At 40.5% G+C, this 25,123-nt stretch overlaps 1 protein-coding gene across 10 annotated transcripts in view; it reads right to left on the bottom strand.

Annotated features, from left to right (window-relative positions):
* OSBPL6 (oxysterol binding protein like 6) overlaps window positions 1-25,123 on the bottom strand; it is a 223,387-nt gene that overhangs the window by 156,645 nt on the left and 41,619 nt on the right. The window contains exon 2 of one of the 10 annotated variants that reach the window (XM_055289851.2): window positions 22,230-22,422. The exons of the other annotated variants lie outside the window; for them this stretch is intronic. The gene's annotated coding sequence lies outside the window, so the exon portion shown is untranslated. The remainder of the gene's footprint in view (window positions 1-22,229; window positions 22,423-25,123) is intronic. 10 annotated transcript variants of the gene reach the window in all.

The raw sequence follows: 25,123 nt of genomic DNA, 5'->3' as shown, positions 1-25,123 counted from the left end.
CAAAACAAAACAAAACTAGAACTTTAAGCCAGTGCAGTGGCTCACACCTGTAATCCCAGCACTTTGGGAGGCTTTGGTGGAAGGATCACTTGAACCCAGGAGTTTGAGACCAGCCTGGGCAACATAGGTAGACTCTGTTTCTACAAATAACTTTTGAAAATCATCTGGGCATAGTGGCACACACCTGTGATCCCAGCTACTCATGAGGCTTAGGCAGGAGGATCACTTGAGCCCAGGAGGTCAAGCCTGCAGTGATTGTGCCACTGCACTCCAGTTTGGGCAACAGAGCAAGATCCAGTCTCAAAAAAAAAAAAAAAAAAGGAATTAAAAAAATACATACAACTAGAACTTTAGTTCCCTCTCCACCATTTAATAGCTATTGATTCCCTGGGAAAGTCACAACCTTTCTGAACCTCAGTTTATTCATCTACGAACTAATGACCCCTGCACACGTTATTCAAAATAACCTTAGGTTGTTGCTAAGTAACAAATAAGGCAATTGATATAAAAGTAATTTCTAAACCGTGAAGCAATATACAAATATAGCAAATTCATAGTAATGAGGATTTGTAATTACTCATAGGCCACATTCCTTGTTGAAGAAATCATTAATATATTTCCTTACCACAGAAAAAGTTTATTCACTTTTTAATATTTCCTGCCTAAAAAAGTAGTAATAGAAATAATATGACAGAAGTATGTATAATAAAAATGTTATTTATATTTGGTTACAAAGTATACTATATGATTCATTTTGCATAATTTCCTAAAAAAGCAAAAATTTCTAAGCCCTTAGAAAGTTTGTATCCTTGAACATACACAAACTTGATGGTCAAGAGAAGATGCCTAAAAGCATATTCTAGAAGGAAGTTTGTTTAATATTTTAAATGATCTGGATAATTCACATGTTTATAGTTGAGAATCAACCATTATAAAACTCACTGAAGCTTTACCATCCAAAATAATGTTCATGAGTTTATATAGAATTACATTGGGGGTAATAGACATTAAATTCTTAATGGGACTCGATTGTACTTAGAAATTGGAAAGCTAGATATTTGGTCTTCCAATGCTAAGACACACATATATTCGACTCAAGAAAGTCCAGCTAAAAGTAGGTATGTGGACTATTTTTTAATTTTTTTTTTTAACTTGTCTGTTAGGCTTAGTCAGGTGACACTATCCACAAAATACAAGTCATATTGAGAGTTGCAGGTGTAATTCTGCTGTAATGTTCTGGTCTAATCCCCAGGAGTCAGGGGAAAAGACAAACTAGGTTGGCCTGGTGTGCTGTAGCTGGCTCAAATTTCAAAGTGAGTTAGGCATGCCAGAATGCTGTTTCAAATAAGCATATTCTGGTTCAAAAACATAAGAAAATCACTTAGATAAAGTATTTTGCATTAATTTTATCTTCAAAAAATAAATGTGTGTAAGTGCCTACTTGCCGTGCTCCAGAATTTCTTAAGATCTGGCTTTCGGGAACACATGCCATTCATTTCAGCTCTGCCATGAAATGAGCCGGTAAACTCCTCAGCCTGCCTCAGATGCTGCATTCACTCTTTTCCACACGACTTCCTTGAGAAGCACTGGCTAAACCTACCAACTGCTGGGTTTTAGGAGCTGCCTGAGGAAGACCATCTGAGCTGCTGTTTACGAAGTTACTAAACAAAAGCATGCTTGAAACTGACTACTTGTTCCTTTGTTATGGTAGATGATACTACACAACGCTATAGCAAAAGGGCTGGCCCCTTCAAGATAAATCAAGGCTTCAAGCTAAAACTCCCACTCCAGTTATATCAACCTGTTAGCAAAATCTTCACATCTAATTCCACAAAATACCAAAGCTATGTCCTAAGTTATATTCCTCCTTACAGTCTAACATGTCCTATCCACGGAAAGGATCTTTTTGCTAAGGGACTGTGCTGCTTTCTCTAAACACCAACTTGTTTTTTTTTTCTAATTCATCACAGAACTGCACAGCTTTTCTGCCATCAAAGAAGAAAGCTTCTGTATCAGCCCAGGAAACCACATGCTTGATCATCCATGTGGTCCACTAAGTCAAGAGAGGAGATACCCAAGAGGAGCTGAGCTTCTCAATTATTTGCCCCTGACTTCGATTTGCTACCCCCTACCCCCCAGCACAGAAATCAGTTATCAAGGACAAACCACAGATCCTGTGAATACTAAAGTTTGAATGGATTCCAAGGATTCTGGACCAAATGTTTTCTTCCAAGGCCATTTTAAACTCCAAAGTTCTAACATTCAGAAGGAAACAGCGAAAGCTGGGAAAGCAGAGAAACTGAATGAGAACAGTGAGCTGGAAAGGAAGCTCTCCAGGATTTGGAATTGAATCATTCTGTCATTCTCCTCCCCCAACCTAGTTTTTTCCCAACATTCCTCTAAACCCAGGTTCTGATACCCCACAGCAATATGAAGGAAGTCAAGGTGAGAGATTAGGAATTGGCCTGTAAGAATAGAAGACCAGCTCTGCAGTACCCAACGGCTGAATCAATGGAGGAAAACCCTTAGAGAGTCTCAGCCAGTGGAAGACAATGGTATTGATACCAGAGAACTACCTGATATGGTTTGGCTGTGTCCCCACCCAAATCTCATCTTGAATTGTAACTCCCATAATCCCCATGTGTCATAGGAGAGACCCAGTGGGAGGTAACTGAATCACTGGGGAGCGTTTTTCTCATGCTGTTCTCGTGATAGTGAATAAGTCTTACAAGAACTGATGGTTTTATAAAAGGGCAGTTCCCCTGCACATGCTCTGTCTTTGTTTTTGTTTGTTTGTTGTCTTTTGTTTTTTGTTTTTGAGACGGAGTCTCGCCCTGTTGCGTGGCCAGGCTGGAGTGCAGTGGCACAATCCCAGCTTGATGCAACTTCTGCCTCCCAGGTTCAAGCAATCCTCCTGCCTCAGCCTCCTGAGTAGCTGGGACTACAGGCACATGCTACCATGCCCAGCTAATTTTTGTATTTTTAGTAGAGATGGGGTTTTGCCATGTTGGCCTGGCTGGTCTTGAACTCCTGACCTCAGGTGATCTGCCCAACTTTGCCTCCCAAAGCACTAGGATTACAGGCCTGAGCCACTGCTCCTGGACTGCACATCCTCTCTTGCCTGCCACCCTGTAAGACGTGACTTTGCTGCTCATTCACCTTCCGACATGACTGTGAGGCCTCCCCAAGCCATGTGAAACTGTGAGTCCATTAAACCTCTTTCCTTTATAAATTACCCAGTCTTGGGTATGTGTTTATTAGCATCATGAGAACAGACTAAATACACTACCTCCTTGAGAATTTCTGTTTCAGAAAGCACCAGTGAGTGAGCAGTATAAAACAACAGGCCCCAGAACTTTTCACAGTCACTTCGGGGCACTGTTTAAAAATACCACTACCTACTCTCTCTCATTTTAAGTAAGTTCTCCAGCTGGGTGCTAGGATTTGGAAACTAGCACATTCTACTAGCCACCACTAGCCTGTCTTTCTCAATTTTCATCTTGTGTGCCCCCAGAAGGGGTGCTAAACAAAATACAGGACATCTAGTTAAATTTGAATGTCAAATAAATAAGGAGTCATTTTTTAGTATACATTTCAAACATTGTAATACTAAATAATTCCTTTTCTGACATTCAAATTTAACCTGGTGTCTGTCTTAGTCTGCTTTCTGTTGCTTATAACAGAATATCTGAAATTGGGTAATTTATAAGGAAAAGGAATTTCTTTCTTTCTTTTTTTTTTTTTTTTTTTGAGACAGAATCTCAGACTGTCACCCAGGCTGGAGTGCAATGCCGTGATCTCAGCTCACTGCAACCTCTGCCTCCCGGGTTCAAGTGATTCTCCTGCCTCAGCCTCCTGAGTAGCTGGGATTACAGGTGCCTACCACCACGCCTGGCTAATTTTTTGTGTTTTTAGTAGAGATTTCACTATGTTGGCCAGGCTGGTCTCAAACTCCTGACCTCATGATCCACCCACCTCGGCCTCCCAAAGTGTTGGGATTACAGGCATAAGCCACCATACCCGGCCAAAGGAATTTATTTCTTACATTTACAGAGACTGAGAAGTCTAGGTCAAGAGGCTACATCTGGTGAGGGCCTTCTTGCTGGTGGGGACACTCTGCAGAGTCCTGAGGGGGCACAGAGCATTACACAGCAAGGGAGCTGCATGTGCTTCCCCAGTTCTCTCTTCTTTATAAAGCCACCAGTCCTATTCCCATGATAACCCATTAATCAATTAACCCACTCAGGAGGGCAGAGCCCTCATGACTCAATCACCTCTTAAAGGCCTCACCTCTCCATACTGCCACATTGGGGATTAAATTTCAACATGAGTTTTAGAGGGGTCAAACATTCAATCCCTAGCAGTGTCCGGTATTTTATTTGCAAAACTGGGCAACTCAAACTCCCAACTCCTCTACAATGATAGGTAAAATCAACATGCACATAAAAAGCATACTGTTATATTCACTTTTGACTTGCTGGCCCTGAGTTTGTTCATTAAGAATATATTGCATGTGGATACTACAGCAAAATATGAGAATGAGCATAATGATATTACTAGGATAAGAACCATTTCCCCAACTGTAAAATGGAACCAGTTGTACCAGATGTAAAATTCCATTAAATCACTGAATTATTAACAAGGCATTACCCATATCAAATTTAATAATCAATATCTAAAATTCTCATGTCTACTGGAAGAGGTTTCCTCACAGAAGATCAACTCAACTTATCTATTTCTATTTCTCCTTCAAAAGCAATTCCTGAAGACTATTTTCTCACAACGGTGATGACTTCTGCTCATATACAGTGGTTTGAGGCTGGGCACAGTGGCTCACGCCTGTAATCCCAGCACTTTGGGAGGCCGAGGTGGGTGATTGCCTGAGGTCAGGAGTTCGAGACCAGCCTGGCCAACATGGTGAAACCCCATCTCTACTAAAAATACAAAAATTAGCCAGGCGTGGTGGTGGGCGCCTGTAATCCCAGCTATTCAGGAGGCTGAGGCAGGAGAATCACTTGAACCTGGGAGGTGGAGGTTGCAGTGAGCCGAGATCATGCCATTGCACTCCAGCCTGGGCAACAAGAATGAAACTCCTTCTCAAAAATAAATAAATAAATAAAATACAGTGGTTTGAATGTTCTCCTTCTATAGATTCTGTCTAGTCCACTCTGTAGAGAATGTCCAAGAGCTGCAGAGAAAACAGTGGTCCCTTATACCAACCACACCAGGGCCCATGACCACATGTAGTGATCCCTAAGGTATTGCTTGCCAAAAGATCATACTATTTTAGTGGAAGATCCAAAATAATTCTAAAATGGGGTTGTATCATGGAGTTACTTCATCAAGCCAGGAAGGAAAGAACAGCAGACATCTAACTCATGCTGACCAAAGACAGTCTAGAAGTATTAGCATTAATTATAAGGATTTACATCTCTCTGCCTATCTAAATTTGGTTTTATCCTAGTGGCCTCAAGTCAGCTAATCTTGTTATCTGTGATGTAGATCAGCATCTGATACAATCATATGTATTTAACAAAGACCACTGACCTCCTCTGCAAAATCTGAGTTTGAACCCTGACCGTATGAGAAAGTCTCCTATTTTTTTTTTTTTGTTTTACCCAATTCATCTTCCCTACTTTAAATGTTTTGGTTTGGGCAATTATGCTAATTATGGCCACAAAATATGGCCTGTGGGCCAAATCCAGCCCTCTGCTTATTTTACAATAAAAGTTTTATTGGAATACAGCATGCCCATTTATTTACATTTTGTCCACAGCTGTTTTTGAACTATAATGGCAGAATTGAGTGGTTGGCAACAGAAGCTATGGCCCATCAACCCTCAAATATTTATAACCTGGCCCTTTACAGAGAAAATTTGCCAATCCCTGCTGTAACTACAAAGATTAGTAACAGTACTAATATTAACATTAGTAACATTAATGTTAGTAACAATACTAACGATTACACCATTTTTAAGAAGGAGAAATGAAATGATAACATTCAAGGTTTCATACCTTTTTGGCAACAATTTAAGAAAATGAATGGTGGTTTCCAACCCAAGAACTAGCAATCTACTACTCAGCCCGTGCCATCTCCAAGTGCTCAGGGAGCATTTTTGGTGTAGTGGCTCATACGTCTAACTGTAGTTTTAAAAGAACATCACTCTTCAGCCTCAGGTGTCCTTAAGAATCCGAAGAATAAACATACAAGCATGAAAATATAAGAAAGCATATTTCTTTCTGCTGGGAATCCAGCATTTCAAAAGGGAAAATTACACAATGACAAGCACATGCACAGGATCGCTGCTGCCACCATCATTTGTAGTCGGATGAAAATGCAGTAGAGCAGCAAAAAGGAAATTGTCTCCATTTGGAGCCAGTGCCTATGAGGTAACTGTCACTGTTACAGGAATTTAGAATTTAAATCAACATAGTACTTCTGTGGCTTCACTGCTTTAGGCAGGAAGAGCGCGTGATCAGAAAGAACAACTGCCTTCAAAACTAAAACTTCTGTGAGCCTTAAAAGATCCCCAACACAGGTGCCTTGGAGGAGAGATTAGATTGCCAGAATGACTTATTATAGTTTCTGAGAGGCTCTTGGTGAATACTGTCCCCTCTACAGTAATCAAGCATGAAGGGCCCCTTGTCATTTTCTTTCTGCTCCCATGGAAAGCCCTTGCAAACAGAAATGGCACACTCACAGTTAATGAAATTTATGCCACAGAAAATTAAACACTGATATTCTTCCAGTTGAGAGGAGCAGGAAGGAAAAAAAAAAAAGAACCATAGTAACCGTTGCTAAGTCTGACTTTATAATACTGACAGAGTAGACGGCTTACCGAACGAAAACTTTAACAACTGGGTCTAATGCAAGGCTTCAGCCCTGATTAGGGATCACGGTGGGCTCTCTGACCAGAACAAGAGCAGGAATCTGGCTCTTCCTACCCTCCTTTGATTCTTACTCCTCCAGTATGGATCCCCTTCTGCTCTCTGGGACCACACTCCCTTGTTAGGCTAAAGGTGGCTCCCATGCCTGAAGGCTTTAGGCTCCTACTGGACAAACACAGAGAATCAAATACACACTCACTCTCCTGGACAGGAAAAGAAACATCCAGCTCATCTCACATCCAGGTGCAACCAGAAAAATATGTTTACATTTTCTTTTCTTTTTTTTTTTATTCCAATATTTGATGAATGTCTACCATGGGCTTAGAGTTGAGGTTCAAGGGTGCATAAGATAAGACACAGCACCAGCCTGACAGGCTAATGGTGGGGAGGTATGAGATCAATAATGCCACAAATCTAACTAAGATTACAAGTTGGGTTCAGCACCATGAAGGTACAGAGCAGGAGTCTGTGAGAACACAAAGGGAAGTCCTCATTTATAGTGCACGATCTGAGACGGCTTCTGCTTTGTGGAAGTGACATTTAAAATGAGACCAGGAGGAGGAGCAGAAGTTGTTCAGTTGGGGAATGGAGCCCAGGAGTGTTTCAGGCAGGAGGAACAGCCGGTGCAGAAGCCCTGAGGAAGGGAAGTGGGGCCTTGTCAATCAAGAGAGGTAAAAGTAAGGCTGGGAAGGCAAGCAGCCGCCTTTGTCAGAGTGCTAATTTTTATTTCCTTCTACATACAGTGGGAAGTCACTGGCAGGCTTAGGAAAGGGGAGTGAAAGATTAGAGCTGCATTTTTAAAAGATGATCATGTGAGGACTGGGCCTAAGGAGCAAGAGCAGAAACTCAGGGCAGGAGTTTTGAGGCAGGAGATGCTGTTCTGGTCTGGGATAGAGAACAGTGACTTTATCCAAGATATATTTGAAAGATAGAATCAGCAAAAATATTGGCAAATGAGAGAGAAGGAGGTACCAAAAATATCTCCTAATTTTCTGGAGCTCCTAGGTAAACAGTGTACCATTTACTAAGTAAGAAATACTTAGGAAGATGCTACAGGATGAAGCATCAAGAATTCAGTCTTGGAAACCAAACAGCATCAGCACAGCTGTTAGGAGGACAATCAGATTTACTAACTTCAGTGTTAGCATCCATGCCACTGTTTCCATCATCTGTGAAGTGGGAACTATAGTAGAACCTATAAGGTTGCTGTGATAAAATAAAGCAATACATGTAAAACACTGGGCATGATAACTGGCATGCAGTAATCTCAGTAAAATATTAGCAGGTTTTGTTAGTGTTATTGTGTACTTAAAGTTTGAAATGTCTATTGGTGACCTTAATAAAGATGTCTAGTAGGCAATTAGGTAACTTGTCTCAGAACTCTCTCCTACTGGAAGTGGGAAGGATGAAAAATATTCAGGATTTGAGTATGCTAAAATGAGATTCCAAAAAAAAAAAAACCACACTTCTAGTTATGGATTTTATAATAGCAACTGGAGATTTACTTATAAATTGGCTCGAAAGTCAGTCTCTGGGTGCCAACAGTATATTGATAACAACCAAAGTTGTAGAAAGTAGAAGGATTGATGCAGAAGTGAGCCTTAAAGGAGAAATACTGAGTGCATCAAGAAATGAGCCTACATATATAGAGAGTACCTTAAACACAAAGCAAAGATGAAAAGCTAAAGCAAAGCAAATAGATAGAAAAAGGTTTCTGTACATTTTATTCTATTATTCCCTCTAAACATAAAAAAATGACAATCAATCCTTAAAAATCAGTAACTCCCTTACATATCAGAGATATATACAAAGTCACATTTGCAAGACTATTCACTGTACTACTATCACAGTGAATATCCTAGTGAAAATCAACAATAGGAGACAGATTAGGTAAAGTGTGGTACGTCCATGTAAAGGAATAAATTTATAGCTACTAAACATCATGCCATACATAGATGATCTATCAGAAAAAGTTCATATTTTCTTGGTATGTCAAAAAAGTAGGCCACAATCTAGCATGTACAACATAATATTTTGCTTAAAAAATACAATAGAAGCTGGGCATGGTAACTCACACCTGTAATCCCAGCACTTTGGGATGCTGAGGTGGGTGGATTGCTTGAGGCCAGGAGTTCAAGACCAGCCTGGCCAACATGGTGAAACCCAGTCTCTGCTAAAAAGTACAAAAATTAGCCAGGTGTGGTGGTGCACACTTATAATCCCAGTTACTCAGGAGGCCGAGGCAGGAGAATCACTTGAACCGGGGAGGTGGAGGCTGCAGTGAGCCGAGATGGCACCACTGCACTCCAGCCTGGGCATCAGAGCGAGACTCTGTCTCAATAAATAAATAAATAAAATGAAAAATAAAAAATACAAAAGGTAATAGAAAAACATGAGCAGGACAAATAATACCAGAAAATTAACAATAGTTAATTCTGGACAATGAGATCTCAGATTTTTTTTTTTCCTTGTACTTTTTTGTTTTTCAAAGTGGCAGCATTGAGTCATGTTACTTGTATAAACAGAAATGGAACAAACAGACAATTCTCATCTCTTCCTCTAAAACACCTGCCACTGGCAATCCTCAAATCCCCAAACAAAAAGGTCAGGAGCAACACTGAGATGGAAGACTCAATAGAAACATCTCCAACCTCAGCCTCAACAGCAAAAGGAACCAGACACTGTTGCATACATGAAGAACAATATTTCCTAGTCCTTCCTTAATAAAACAGATCCATGTTTTCCACCAGCGGCTGTCCTTTCCTAACCCCAAAACAACTAACATTAGGGTTACAAATTGGATTACATGTTTATTTGTTTTTCATTGATTTCAACAATATGCATCAAGAAAAAAAGAATCACAGGAAAAAAACTGTCATTTCACTGTGAAAAGATAAAGCCTTACAAACTTTTAAGTTTGTAAATATTCATATACCATCATATCCACAACCAAATCTGAAACTTTATTTTTTAAACAAATTATTAAACATTTTTAGAGCACCTTCACTTCCCTACAGTACTTTAAAAAACTTTAAAAATGTATCAGGGAAACTTACATTGTCCCTCCACCATGCCATAAGTAAACTTCATAAGATAGGATTAAACTTTCTCACAGATATACACAAAATAACATGGTCTTCTTGTATTCTGGTACTTAGTATCTGTGCCATCTTGGTCAAATCATTTAGCCTTTCTGAATCTTCGTTTTATATCTACAAGTAGGGAGAATATAACTTTCCTTGTAGGAGCTTTCAGTTTGGTGGACAATGGCAGCCACATGGATCCAAAACTCTTTATACATCCTTCCAAAAGACCACATAATCAAGAAGAGGGCAAGTCTCTTCAAAAGACCCAAGCTGTTCAGCATTCTGAGGGACAGAGAATACCACAAACTTCAAATTACCTATAAGTAGAGAAATAAACACTAATTTCCAACAGAGCCCCTACTGCTGCTACAAACCTGTGGGGTATAAGGAGCAGGGAAACTGCAAAAGGGAAACAGGGGCATGGAGAGGATTTGACAGAACACAGACAAAATACTCCCCAAGGAAAGTGCTGCACTAAGTGCCCACATTTCAAACACAGGCCCAAGAGCTTGCAGTTCTCAGGACCAGCTACAAGTAGGGAAAGGCCCAAAGATGAGGGAGTCTGGAGGCTTTGGAGAGGTGCTACTTCTGGAAGAGAAAAAGCTACAGGCCGGGCACGGTAGCTCATGCCTGTAATCCCAGCACTTTGGGAGGCCGAGGCGGGCTGATCACAAGGTCAGGAGATCGAAACCATCCCATCCTGGCTAATATGGCAAAACCCTGTCTCTACTAAAAATACAAAAAATTAGCCGGGCGTGGTGGTGGGCACCTGTGGTCCCAGCTACTCGGGAGGCTGAGGCAGGAGAATGGCGTGAACCCGGGAGGCTGAGCTTGCATGAGCCGAGATCTCGCCACTGCACTACAGCCTGGCCGACAGAGCGAGACTCCATCTCAAAAAAAAAAAAAAAAAGAAAAGAAAAAGCTACAGAGGATGGGGGCTGTTGTGGCAGTGAAGGAAGAGGGAGAAACTGAAAATACTGCACAGTGAAAGAGAAGCAAGACGCACCAGACCCTCACCATCCACCAGCACTGTCCTGGGCCACCAGACATGAGAGCTCCTAAACCAAGAAGAGTGCCCATGACATGCCTAGGAATAGAAACACATCAGAACAAAACCAAACAGCTGCTGAAAACTCTCCCTGCCAAGAAACCATGAAGCAAAGAGAAATTCTAACACAACACTCCAAAATGAATTAAATATCCTCACACAAGCATTTTGGAGAATTTAGAAAAAACCACCTGGAATCAGAAATACAAAAATTAAGAACAGAAATGGGCAACACCACAAAAGGAAGAGATGCAATGAGAGTTCATTGAATACAACAAACAAAACAAATAGACAAAACCATTTCTTCTTCAGAGCTGAGCAGTAAGTTATAAGGTGCCCAAGAGAACATCAATTCGAGTTGAAATTTAATAAGGAACACAGAAGAAAAGAAGAAAAACAACAAAAGCAGGAAATTGTTAAAAAGCTGAAGGCATTTGGGAAATGGTGAGAAGTTGAGTACACAATAACATGGAGGGGGAGGGGCAGGTTACAGGGAGATGAAGTTCCAAGGGAGGTTGGAACCAGATTCATTCATTCAAAAACAATTTTGAGTCTACTACATGCAAGGTACAGCTGCTAGTGATTGTGAAGGGACGTGGCTCTGTCCCTGTAATGAAGGCAAGTGCAGAGTCAGGGGCCTTTAATCAGGACAGTGATAAAATCAAACTAAATTGAGAGGAAGGTAACTCTAGAAGCAGAATGGAAGACTTTCTGGAGTGCAGTGAGACCAAAACGAAGGCTAATTATGAGGCTACAGTAAATAATTCTGAGATAAATGCATCAAGGTTTCCTGATGACCTTATATGAAGAAGACATCAAAGTTTTTATTTTGGGAAACTGGAGAATGATTCCATTAATAGATGGAAAGGATTTCAGCTTTATTTTGGGCATGGTACAATATGATATAGCCAGACTGTAACCTCAGGAGAAAGGGGGAACTGAAGATTTGGGGAGTAGTCACCTTCTTGATGATCCAGGTAGCTACTGGACATGGAGAGATGGCCCCTGGTAACTCAGTTCTCACGCCAGGCCATAAAGCAACTCCAGAACTTCAGTGCTGAAGGAGTAGGAGTAGAGGAAGGGCACTGGAAATCACAGAAGCAGAAAGAGTACAGCCACAGGAGAAGGTGCCCAGAGCCACAGGATGAGATGCTCAGGAAATGGTGGCTGGTCCATAGTCAGAGTCTGCGTGGAGACCACGTAGAGTGAGGAGTGGAAAACGGGAACTCAGATAGCCCTGGTGATCTTATTGATGCAGTTTCAGGTTGAGGATTGAACGGCCTTCATAAAGGAGAAACAAGTAATACTCTCACAGTGAAAAAAGAGAAAGAAGACAGAGAATGGTGACATGACAGAGAAGTGGGATCAAGGAAAAATCTGGGAGTGAAGAGACAGGGGAGAGCAGGTGGTAAGGTCAAGACTGGAGAAAGATGGAAAAGAGGATGTAACTGACGGAGCAAGAGAGGAAAGGGCCAGGGACCAGATGGAGGCTAACAGGTCAGCCTCCGGGGTCTTTTCCAAAACTACGAGAGCAGGGAGTACAGGGCCTGTATGTAGAATACTCTTAAGCCACCATCCAGGGCACATAAACATCAGCCTTTCCCTTCCCCAAATTCCTATAGGATGTACTATGGAATTCAGGGCTGGGGGCTTAGAGTCTAAGACATGGCTCTGCATGCCAGTTCTGCTACTTCCCAGCTGTACACCCTTGAACATGTCATAAGTCATCTAAAGTTCAGTTTCCCCAGCAGTGAATGAGCTATAACAATGCCAGGCCCCCTCCTCCCCAAGCTGCTCCAAAGGCTTGTTGTGAGGATCAGATGACATGGTATATGTGGATGTACCCTGAAGTCAACACAGCATAAGTTATTGGATTGGTATCTAATTATCCCACGTATACTTGTTTCCCACTACAGGTAGCATTTGTTCAATCTGTGGTGCATCCCACACTGGGTCTAACATAGTATTTTGTACTCAGATTGTTTAACACACATTGACTTGGAATAAGCACCAGCCTCCTCTTAATGAAGGGTGTGCGGCTGAATTCTTTCTATGTCCCATACCACTGCACAGTGAAAACATTATACTTAAACCTGGGGTAGGTTTCCAGCATGAATGTTTAGTAATGCTCCTAGCAAACAACAGAATTCAACTATACATACGTTGTCACAGCATTTTCAAATGAGCAGAAGTGCAATTATGAAAAGGTTGCCAATCATTGCCATAAGTCAATGATTTTTTAAAAAAATTAAGAACAGTAAGAAATCATGTTCCAAGAGCTTTTGGCCACTGGGTCTAGAGAAAGCATCTAGTGAAAATCAACCAGCACATCCAGGCTGAGTGAGGAGGCAGACATTCCTCATACAGCTCTGATGTGGCGGAAACCCACTATCAACGAAAGACACGCTTGAGTTCTGTCGAATCATCGAGTAAGAAGTTGCTGCAGTATAATCCATCGTGTCATTTTACATTTGCATCCCTATTACCCCTGAAACGGAGCATATGCTGGAAAAGTACATTTTAATATGGCTGCTACAGCCTCACTTACCATTCAATCAAAATCTTTTTATTACGGAGATAATATAGTATCTGTAACTTAGCACATGGTTGGGGGAAAGTAACACAAATGGAGAAAATATTTTTCCCACTACCAAAGCAGGAAATTATTTTTGCTGTTCTATACAGTACAGTAGGGCTCGCTCATACATTTTAAACAACCTAGGTAAGTTCTTTTTTCCATTTGAAGGAAGTCTCAGTAGTGATTTCAAATTAAATTGTTAACCAAGTGTCAGAAACCATGAAATAAGCATAAGCAGTAGTCTCCCTCTGCATAGCAAATGCCGGGATATTCAGAATCACATAAAACTATAAAAGCATATCTATCAAATGCCTTCCAGTTGAGAAGGCTACCTACTATCTTTAACAATCAAGGGGAAAAAAATCAAGAATATGATATTATTCCCTTTTTATAAAAAGACATTCAATAATTCATTCATGCAAATATATACTGAATCCCTAATACGTGCCAGACACAGTGCTAGGAACTGGGGATATGGTGTTAAACCAAAAGACTTGTCCTTGCTGTCATGGACTTAAGGTCTAATGGGAGAGATGGATTAAAGTATTAAATAAATAGCTAAGCCTATGATTACAAATATTAAATGTGAGAAGAAAAAGAACATGGTATTAGGAGAAAAAATAAGAGAGAAGGACCTAAGTTATAATAGTTCTAGGGGAGGAGAAGGCTTCTCAGAGGAAGTGACAGTGAAGCAAAGTCTGAAGGGCAAGGAGGAGGGGACACTCCAGACAGAGGGAGCAGCATGTTCAAAGGCTCTGAGGCAAGAAGGGGCTGGGTGTGCCAGGAATTTAAACCAGACCAGCGGAGTTTGAGAGTGTGTAAGGCAAAGGAGGGCATGAAATGAGGTGGTGGTAGGTGTAGGCAGGAGACAGATAATTTAGAGCCAATAAACGATTGGTTTTTTTCTTTAAGAAAAATGGGAGATGGTGAAAGACTTTAAACAGAGCAGAAAAAGGATGAGATTTGTGTTTTTAAAACAATGAATGGGTCAGGTGCGGTGGCTCACGCCTGTAATCCCAACACTTTGGGAGGCTGAGGCGGGCAGATCACGAGATGAGGAGTTCAAGACCAGCCTGGCCAACATAGTGAAACCCCTTCTCTACTAAAAATACAGAAATCAGCTGGGTGTGGTGGCAGGCATCTGTAATCCCAGCTACTCAGGAGGCTGAGGCAGGAAAATCGCTTGAACCTGGGAGGCGGAGGTTGCAGTGAGACGAGACTGAGCCATTGCACTCCAGCCTGGGCGACACAGCAAGGCTCCATCTCAAAACAAACAAAGAAACAAAAAAACCCAGAATGAATGGAGGAGAATGAGAAATGGGGAAGCTATGGCAACAGAGTTGGGAGAAGGGGATGAGTTTGGAATATATTTTGGAGATGAATGGATAGGGCTAAGCCATATGGGCCGGGGGGAGTGCAGTGAAGGAATGAAGCACCAAAGGTGACCCTGGGGTTTCTGACTGAAGCAACTGATTGAATGCAGTGGCCCCTACAACAACAGGAATAGCAAGAGGCACAGGCTTAGTTGGCAAGTAGGGGATCAAAAGATTGGTTTTGAACAAAACACTAAAAAGTTAAAGATGCCTTTGAGACTTCCTCAAGTACATGGTAGGATTAAGTGAAACAGAAATGAAGCACATGTGCCATTTCACTCTTGAGAACTAAAACTGTCCTACCTTCTTTGAAGGAGTCATTCCCAGCTTCCCATTAACCTCCAGATATCTTCCACTCCCATGTCAAGGAGCAGGCCAATGGGATGGGGACATAGGGCCTCTCTAAGAACTGTGAACAGTGCTCATTCTTAACTACAGCAAATTACATACTGAGAATGTACAGAAGTCTGCTGTCAACCAATTACACAGAGTTATTGATTTTATACATTTTTACATACTACAAGTTGTTTATATTTTATAAATCATATATTTATAAAAATGTGCTAATATATGAAATACATAATTTTAATATATTAAATGTATTATACATAAACTTTACATAAGAAAAAAATATGGGTGCATTTTCTAAGGTTTTATGTGTGTGTATATATATATTGTGACTATTGCTTCATAGCTGTCTTGTGAAGACAATTTTAAATTTACAGCTTTTTAATTTTTTGGACAGTCCTTAGATGATGAAGTGAGGTCATCTACCATTTCTTTGATAAAAACTTAACGCATCGATATCCTACTCACATTCTGGCCAATTGGTAGTATTTTGAAAAGCACTACAAGATGGTATAAAATTACTGCATCAACCATTGATTCAGCTGCAGGTTATAAGGGACTCTTAATTCAAATCTAATTCCAGGGTTGACTTTGGTGTTTTTTTAAAACTAAAGTATCACAATTCAAATTTTTTTGTTCAATGCAAACTTCCACCAATTTAAATAAGAGCAAAAAACCGCAGAAGCAGGCTCGCCACGCTTGACTCTTGGCAGGGCAACATTTAACACCAGTGACTGCCAAATACAAAGATGACGTCATCCACATCTGCTGATTCACTGGGAAAGGAGGAAAGAGGAGGAGGAAACAGCAAAGCCAAGAGAGATGTGGGAATTGGGATTACATTTTGCTGGAAAGTAGGCTGCTAAGCTAGACAACTATATAGAAAGGTTACTGGGAACCAGTGAAGAAAGAAAAGGCAGGTACTTTTGAGATGATGTCAGAGGAGTCAAATAATATTGGTTAAGGGGGAAAAAAAATAAAAGGCAGAGTTGAGCTGTGAGTGATTAAGACCACCAAGTGTTTCCTTTTCTTTTTTCTGAGTACATATTTTCCACATCAAACCCACTTAAAAATAGTTCTCAATCACACTTTCACAACATATATAGTCATGTACATGTTAATGACAAGGATATGTTCTGAGAAATGTCTTTAGGTGATTTCATTATTGTGTGAACATCACAGAGTGCACTTACACAAACCTAGATGGTGTAGCCTACTACACGCCCAGGCTGTATGGTATTGCCTATTGCTCCCAGGCTACAAATCTGCACAGCATGGTATTGTACTGAATACCGTAGGCAATTGTAACTCATGGTATTTGTGTATGTAAACACACAACAATAGCAAAACATAAAAATACTACATGATAATCATATGGAACCACTGTCATATATGCAGTCTATCATTGACTGAAATGTCATTATGTGGCCCATAAAATCATCTTAAAGTCACTGTTGTCCAAGGCAATTATTTTAACTTGGCACAACTTTAAGATGTCTTTTAAAAAGCCTCAGGCCAGGCATAGAGGCTCACGCCTATAATCCTAGCATGTTGGGAGGCCGAGGTGGGCGAATCACTTGTAGTCAGGAGTTCGAGACCAGCCTGGCCAACATGGAGAAACCCCGTCTCTACTAAAAATTTAAAAATTAGCCAGGCATGGTGGTGCGAGCCTGTAATCCCAGGTACTTGGGAGGCTAAAGCAGGAGATTCACTTGAACCCAGGATGCGGAGGTTGTGGTGAGCCGAGATCATATCACTGTACTCCAGCCTGGGTGACAGAACGAGACCTTGTCTCAAAAAAAAAAAAAAAAAAAAAGCCCTGGCCAGGTGCAGTGGCTCACACCTGTCACACCTGTAATCCCATCACTTTGGGAGGCTGAGGCGGGAGGACCACGAGGTCAGGAGTTCAAGACGATCCTGGCCAACATGGTAAAACCCTGTCTCTACTAAAAATACAAAAATTAGCTGGGCATGGTGGCATGCGCCTGTAGTCCCAGCTACTCGGGAGGCTGAGGCATGAGAATTGCTTGAACCCAGGAGTCCAGAGTAAAAAAATATGTATCTGTGCTATGTGAGCTTAAACTGCCTTAACTATAAATTTCTACCATGAATATGAATACATGCAGAGTGGCATTAGTACACTTAAGATATCAAATTTAAATGAACTAAATATTTAATCAGAAGCCATGCCCATTTTCATGGAAATCCCTAAAGAAGAAAATAAAAAAAAGATTGTAATCCATTGTTATCACATTATTTATTCAATAATCATTTCCCACTATATACAAGGGACCATGTGCCACATAATGGATAAGATGGATTACTGAGCCAAAATTAGGATACTATCTGAGAACTACGAATAGGCCCCTGGGGACAATTAGTAATGATAGTGGTATAGAAATAATAATAGCAATTATTAATTATTAACATTAACTTTTATTAAGTGATTATGTGAATGGTTCTCAGCTAAGCACTTCTTTTTTTTTGAGAAGGAGTCTTGTTCTGTCGCCCAGGCTGCAGTGCAGTGGTGCAATCTTGGCTCACTGCAACCTCTGCCTCCCGGGCTCAAGCAATTCTCCTGCCTCAGCCTTCTGAGTAGCTGGGATCACAGGCTCCCGCCACCACCCCCGACTAATTCTAAACACTTCTATTTATGTATTTATGTATTTATTTATTTATTTCATTAGTTAGTTAGTTAGTTTTGAGATGCCCAGGATGCAGTGCAGCAGCATGATCTCTGCTCACTGCAACCTCCATCTCCTGGGTTCAAGTGGTCTTCCTGCCTCAGCCCTCCTAGTAGATGGAACTATGGGTGTGCACCACCGCACCTGACTAATTTTAATATTTTTAGTAGAGACGGGGGTCTCGCCATGTCAGCCAAGCTGGTGTTGAACTCCTGACCTTAAGTGATCCACCCACCTCAGCCTCCCAAAGTGTTGAGATTACAGATGTGAGCCACTGCACCCAGACTTATTTTTAATTGTGGCAAGATACACATAAAATTAGGGTATTAAGTACATTTCTACTGTTGTACAACCATCACCATCATCAATCTCCAGAACCTTTTCATCTTCCCAAACTAAAACTATGTACCCATTAAAAATTAACTCCCCATTCTTGCCTCTCCTCAATTTCTGGCAATCACCATTATACTTAAATATTATGACTTCAAAAGTATAGGCAATAATATACTCCTTCTATTTGAATCCACTTGTCTATAGGGTAACTTTTTCAACTAAGACATTGAAATGAAAAATCAAAATAAAATGTACTTAAATTTGTGTGTAACAAAGTATTAAAATTTGATTTTTTAAAAAAAATGAAGTTCAGGCCAGGCGCGGTGGCTCACGCCTGTAATCCCAGCACTTTGAGAGGCCGAGGGGGGCAGATCGTGAAGGCAGGAGATCGAGACCATCCTGGCTAACGCAGTGAAACCCCATCTCTACTAAAAATACAAAAACAATTAGCCGGGCATGGGGGCGGGCACCTGTAGTCCCAGGTACTCGGGAGGCTGAGGCAGGAGAATGGCGTGAACCCAGGAGACAGAGCTTGCAGCGAGCCGAGATCACGCCATTGCACTCCAGCCTGGGCAACAGCGTGAGACTCCATCGCAAAAAAAATAAAAAATAAAAAATAAAAATAAATAAATAAAATAAAGTTCATTAAATTAATAATATCTTAGAACAGGGGTCTCACTATTTTTATTTTATTTTTTTGAGACAGGGTCTCACTGTCGCCCAGGCTAGAGTGCAGAGGCGCAATCTTGGCTCACTACAACTTCTACCTCAGCCTCCCAAGCAGCTGGGACTGCAGACATGTGTTACTACACCCGGCTAATCTTTAAATTTTTTGTAGAGATGAGGTCTCACTATATTGCCCAGGCTGGTCTTGAACTCCTGAGCTCAAGGAAGTGTTAGGATTAAAGGTGTGAGCCACTGTGCCCAGCTATCACTATTAAAATGCTAAATATTATTTTCATCTTCCCTCATCTAAAATTTCTATTTCATATAATTCTATTGCACATGTATCAGATTTATTAATAAACATATTTTGGGTGTAACATGCTCAAAACCTTTTTACTGATGTAGTATACAACCAAAAAATGTTTAGGGAACTGGTGATATAAAGGACTGTGATACCATTAATGAGAATCAATCAAAGGAGGGAAGGAGAGAACTCTGATTTTGAAAATGTTGAAATATATTTTTTGATGTGTCATGTAGACGATCGAAAGGCAAAAGGACACATAGCCTGGAGTCCATCCAAGAGACAAATCTATATTTGGAAATCATCCACGTGGAGGTGACCGTAACAGGCAGGAGAGGGGATAAGAAAATGTGAAAAAGCACACAGCAGAGGCCCACAGGAGGGGGTGGGGGAGTGCCTACATTTAGAAAGTATGTACAGTAGAACCCCTTATTTTGGGGGGACACGTTCCAAGACCCCCATTGGGTACCTGAAACCATGGATAGTACCAAGCCTGATTACCATCAATAGGAACATCGTTCATTGTCTTCCATCCACAACCTTAATGCCTTTTCCGTCTTAACTAAGCACCTATCAAGTATTATGGCCATAACTTTTGCAGTCTGAATATGACAGTAAAACCAGCAGGAATTTTTTTTTCCTTCTTTCCAATTTTACAGATAGAAGATTCGTTCTTACCACAGCTTTCAGCAACCTCAGCTTAGGCTTTATTATTTTTCCTTATTAAGTCAAGAACTTTCATCTTTTCACTTAAAAGAGGCACTTTATGGCTTCTCTTCGGCATATCTGAACTGTTGGGATCATTAGTCTTGCACTTTGGGGCCATTATTAAGTAAAATAAGGGTGACTTGGACACAACCACTGCGATATCATGATCATCTGATCACTGAGATGGCTACTGAGTGATTAATGCGTTGATAGTATATATGCTGGAAAAAGAGATGATTCACATCCCGGGTGGGACAGAGCAGGGCGGCATGAGATTTCATTATGCTACTCAGAATGGAGAGTAATTTAAGATGTATGATTTGTTTATTTCTGGAATTTTCCATATAAGATGTTCAGACCTTGGTTGACCATGGGTAACTGGAACTGCAGACAAGGAGGGACCACTGAAGGAGGCAGTCAGGGAGATAGGAGCTGACCCCAAAAGAATACATGAGATGAATACCATGACATGCTGACAGTGTTAAAAGTTGCAGACAATCAATGAATTGAGAAAAGGTCATTCCCTGGATTTGGCTGCCAGGTCACTGCAGACCTCTCAGAGCATTTTCCAGTAATGAGTATTGTCAGAAACCTAACTCAGGATTGACTGGATGGTGATTCAGTGGAGATAAGAAGTGAGTGGTCCACAGGGAAGCTTGTAGTGATGGGAATGAGAGGAGGGTAGTGATGGTTGGAATGGCTTGATTGCAAGAATCATTTCTAAACCAGTGGTCCTCACAGAGGAGTAACTTTGTGCCTCCAGGGACATTTGGCAATGTCTAGAGACATTTCTGGTTGTCACAACTCCAGGGTGTTACTAGCATTTGGTGGGTAGAGGCCAGGGTTGCTGCTGAACATCCTACAACAGACAGGACAGTGCCCTACAACAAAGAATTATCCAGCCCAAAATGTCAACCATGCTGAGGCTAAGAGAGAGCTGAGCATTTTTGGATGGTGAGAAGCTACTAAATTTAAGTTACAATAAAGGAAGAATATAACTGATAAGTCAGCATCTCACAAGAGTGGGCAGGTATATGATTAAGGAAAGAAACAGATGGCTGGGCAACAGAGGAGACCTTTTCAATGGGTGAGCAATAGAGGAGACCTTTTCAAATTGTTTGAAACAGGAGGAATGAAAGCATAGGCAGTAAGAATGCAGAGAATTTGAGACAAAAAAAACCCACAGAAATTGAGGAAACATATGTCTGATAGCCTTGATCTTACTAGAAAAGTAAGCAGCAAGAATTCTGCAGAGATATGGGGATAGAAGTAGGGTCTTGGCGAGGAAAACACTTGGAACAGCCCCCATGGAGGTAGAATCAACTAGAAGGACATGAAAAGATTATTAAGTAATCCTCACTTAAGTACAGTATACTGTGAGGGCCCAGCAGCAGGGGGAATAAAAATATCAACTCAGTGTCCTGAATATCTTACGCAAAAAGTTATTTATCCCCAGAGTAAAAGGTAAAAGAATGACATTTGGGTTTTCTCAGGTCAGTATTGGCCATATGGCTCAGAGAGTATAAGAGATAAGAGAGGGCCGGGTGCAGTGGCTCAAGTCTGTAATCACAGCACTTTGGGAGGCCGAGGCGGGCGGCTCACAAGGTCAGGAGATCGAGACCATCCTGGCTAACACGGCGAAACCCCGTCTCTACTAAAAATACAAAAAATTAGCCGGGCCTGGTGGCGGGCGCCTGTAGTCCCAGATACTCGGGAGGCTGAGGCAGGAGAATGGCGTGAACTCGGGAGGCAGAGCTTTCAGTGAGCTGAGATCGCACTCCAGCCTGGGCAACAGAGCGAGACTCCGTCTCAAAAAAAAAAAAAAAAAAAAAAAAAGAGATAAGAGAAACTAGACAGTCCAGCTGAATCAGCCTACTTGAGGACCAAGCTAAGACCATGAAACCCAAACCAGAAGAACAGAGAAGACAGGAAGGAGGCTGGGGGCTGAAGTTAGGGCAATGCCAGGTTGAGTAAAAGGAAAAGTAAAAAAGAGAAAGAATGATAGGGAGCTATGGTCAAAGATGGTAATTCTGGGGTCTCAAATCCTGGAGGATAAACTGTTTCAAATTATCATGAAGTTTAAGACAATGTCATACTTGTAAGTAACTGTAGACAAATTCTGGCATCCAAGTGGGGGCAGGGAAGATTCAAGCATCCTGGACTGCATCATACTTAATACATTCCTACCAGCATCAGTCTTTGGAGACCACTTACTTGAGAATATGTCTCTGTTTACATAAGCCAATCACACTGTCACTGGATCCCCTGGTATCTCCCACAGCACATGCTGGTGGTATGGCCATCTGAAGTTAGTAGAGACTGGCTGGGTGACCAAGCTCCCTGTCACGAGGGGTAGCAGGCCCACACAGAAACCAACGCTGTCTGACATCAGATTCTCCCAAAAGGGCTGCAAGTGCAGAAAGATGATATCATGATACAGCAGCATATTATAATTACAGGATGGACATTGTGAACCAAAGCTATTGCTATTCTTTGACCACTCCACTATGGTAAAAAGTGAAATCCAAACTTTACAACCAAGGCAAAATTAGCTTTCTTTTCTTGGCTACTGAACTCTAATTAATTGAACTAAGACAAAAACATCATTAAGCACTACTCGCTAAACTTATAATTTTTTTTTCAGGATTAAGATATAAGAGTATTTCATCATCATTTTAGCTACCTTTAGCATAAGCATGTTCTATCATCTTAAAGGGATAATTTAATTTTTAAGAGACTGTAGCAACTAGAAACAAGGATTAAACAGAAGCAATGGTTGCAGAGAACATATAAAATGAGAATACAACTTGTAAGAAAAAAAAGTCTAACTTGTTAAAACAAGTGATATAAAATTGAGACATTTAAAAATTGAACCCATGTAACAAGGCTGCACACATACCTCCTGAATCTAATGTAAAAATAAAACAAAAATTGACATTTTCATAAATGTTCTGATTATATTCCAACATCAAATAAAATATCCAGCTATGAAAAGGTCATTTTTCATTAAAGACACCCAAGGAATAGTTCTTTATGCTAATGAAAAATACTTGAAAATTTTAAAAAGAGGAACCAAACCATCTAAAAATTAGATTGTTAAGCCATAGGCATATTGATACTTATCAAGCACTGTGCATCTTTTTCCAAATAGAAATTGTATAAAATGCTGGGTGCGGTGGCTCACGCCTGTAATCCCAGCACTTTGGGAGGCTGAGGCAGGCAGATCACGAGGTCAGGAGATTGAGACCATCCTGGCTAACATGGTGAAACCCCGTCTCTACTAAAAATACAAAAAATTAGCCGGGTGTGGTGGCATGTGCCTGTAGTCCCAGCTACTCGGGAGGCTGAGGCAGGAGAATCGCTTGAACCCGGGAGGCAGAGGTTGCAGTGAGCCAAGATTGCACCACCACACTCCAGCCTGGGTGACACAGCGAGACTCTGTCTCAAAAAAAAAAAAAAAAAAAAAAAGAAAGAAAGAAAAGAAAAAGAAAAAGAAAAAAAAGAAATTGTATAAAATTATCTGTTTCAATGAAAGGAAGAAGAGATACAAATAAGACCACAAAAAAATCATTAACCCCAAGATTATATATATATAACTCAACCCCTCCACCAAAGTATTCTATAATTAAGTAATTCATGCATCAGGACCAATGTCTTGTCTCTTTGACAATTTATAAACATTAACTGGGAAGGTTTTTATTATATATATTCTACTGCATACTGTTCAAAGGGGTCCAGAAAGTAATACCTAACAAATAACCCATTTATTAAATATGTTCTTTGTATAACAGAAGAGTATCCGGCAAAGTACGTATTCTGGAGCTCATCACAGAGGTTAACAGGATAAATTTAGAAGTTATCGAAACATATTTGATAAGGTGGTAAGAGTGAGTAGGATGATTCATAGACAAGGCAGAACAAGAAGAAAAAGGACCCAAGGCCAATCTCTCTGAATCAGTGGTTCCCAGGTTTTAGGGAACTTCTTAAATGACTACCAGACCCCATTCCTTGAATCTGATTCAGAGTGTTTGGTGTGGGGCCCAAGCATATGGGTTTCTTAATAGGTACTACAAATGATTCCAAAAGCAGGTACTGTCTGGAAAAGCCTTTGAGAAAAACTACCCTAGATCATAAAAGGAAAAATGGATAAATTGGACCTTACCGAAATTAAAAACCTTTGCTCTACAAAAGATCCCATGAAGAGGATGAAAAAATCAGTTACAGACCAGGAGAAAATATTTACATATTTGAATAAGCTCTGTGGATTGTACTAATGTCTATGTCAGGGTTTTGATACTGTACTATAGTTTTGTAAGATGTTACCTTTGGGGGAAACAGTGAAATGTACACAGTACCTCCCTGTACATTTTTGGGCAACTTCCTGTGAATCTATAATTATCTTAAAACGAAAAGTATTTTTTAAAAATGACTCCCCCTCTCCGTCTCTCTCTCTCTCACTGGTAACAAGCCAGTAGGTTATACTGCAGCCTGAAATACATTTTATTCTAAAGGGCTTAAGTCCAGCAAAGATTGGCAACTCACAACCTGTGAAATATTTAACAGTGACAACCTGAATTGGACAGATATTCTCTCCAACTCCATATTCATTCAGATTCAACTGCAAAAGTTGATGTTGTTGTCATTATTATTACTATTTCACTTTCTAAAGTATTATTATGACAGGTACCATAGAAATTGAGTAAATGATATGACTTCAGACATATATAGTAATTAGCATTAAGAACTGTTATGCAAGTATTTCCATTTTCTTCCTATTAATGTAATCTGAGTGAACATTCAGTCTTTAAGACTATATGATTAGTATTATTAAATAGCTGAATAAAGTAAATTATTCAACTCTTGAGAAAAAAAAAAACTGCCACTAGAGAACTATTACTGTCTCAATATATAAAGTGTGAGGCAAGAGTATTTTCAGTGTCTCTAGAATTGTGTCTACTGTGAATAATATTTCTAATGATAATTACTAGTGCTTATAGAAGAATTATCATGTGCCAGATACTGTGCTAAGCTCATCATCCTAAGTAGATCAGCTTAACACTCACAACAATGCATGAGGTGGGTATTGACACTAAAGACTCAAAAAATAG

Source organism: Symphalangus syndactylus, chromosome 8 (assembly GCF_028878055.3).
Source record: "Symphalangus syndactylus isolate Jambi chromosome 8, NHGRI_mSymSyn1-v2.1_pri, whole genome shotgun sequence".
NCBI classification, from domain to species: Eukaryota; Metazoa; Chordata; class Mammalia; order Primates; family Hylobatidae; genus Symphalangus; species Symphalangus syndactylus.
Note: the sequence above shows the minus strand (reverse complement) of the source record. Positions and strands in the feature narration are given on the sequence as shown.